We start from the raw sequence: 1,056 nt of genomic DNA on the forward strand, positions 1-1,056 counted from the left end.
ATAGCCAGTGAAGGATATAAGATCACAACCAAACCCTATGCCAGGTACATAGCCGTTAGTTCTACTGTAGCCAATGATGCAATTGGACACCAGGCCGGGCGAGTCCAGGCGAAGTGGCCGCTGCCTGTGCTTGTCTGGCTGAGCGTGACCTATGAACCGGGAGGTCAAGGTTCAAGTCCTGGTCGGGGCGCTGCGGCTTGTTACCCAGGGCAGGGAGCGGGTCGTACAGGAGGCAGCTGGTGCCTGATCCTCTCTCATTGATGTTTTCCTCCCTTCCTCTCTCTAAAATCAATTTTTAAAAAATAAAATGCCGCCCCAGCTGGTGTGGCCCAGTGGATAGAGCGTCGGGCTGCGGACTGGGCGGTCCCGGGTTCGATTCCAGCCAAGGGCACCTGTCTGGGTTGTGGGCTCGATTCCCAGTGCGGGGCGTGCAGGAGGCGGCCGATCCATGAGTCTCTCTCATCATGGATGTTTCTATCTCTCTATCCCTCTCCCTTCCTCTCTGAAATCAATAAATAAATTTTAAAAAAGAATAACTTTATTTAAAATAATAATAATAATAATAAATGAAGTGCTGTTTCTCCCCATTATAAGGAGACAAACGTCATTCAGAATTCCTGAAGCTGACATCTTTGAACTTTTTTTTTAATCACTGGAGGATATGTTTACTGATTTTTAGCAGAAAGGCGGGGGGCGGGGAGAGACATCGATGTGAGAGAGCAACATGGGTCAGCTGCCTCCTGCACGGCCCTGACTGGGGATTGAGCCTGAGCCCCGGGCATGTGCCCTGACTGGGAATTGAACTGTGACCTCCTGGTTCTATATATATATTTTTTGTATGTATCATTATTTATTTGTTTGCTTATTTTTATAATATATATTTTTTTGTCTAAAGTTTTACATATGTCCCTTTTTCCCCAATTGACTCCCCCTCACCCCTGAGCCATTCCCACCTGGGCAAGCTCCCACTGCCCCAGTGCCTGTGTCCATTGGTTATGCTAATGTGCATGCATACAAGTCCTTTGGTTCATCTCTAACCTCCCCCCTCCATTTGTC

The sequence above is a fragment of the Myotis davidii genome, unplaced genomic scaffold (assembly GCF_000327345.1).
Source record: "Myotis davidii unplaced genomic scaffold, ASM32734v1 scaffold936, whole genome shotgun sequence".
Taxonomy (NCBI): Eukaryota; Metazoa; Chordata; class Mammalia; order Chiroptera; family Vespertilionidae; genus Myotis; species Myotis davidii.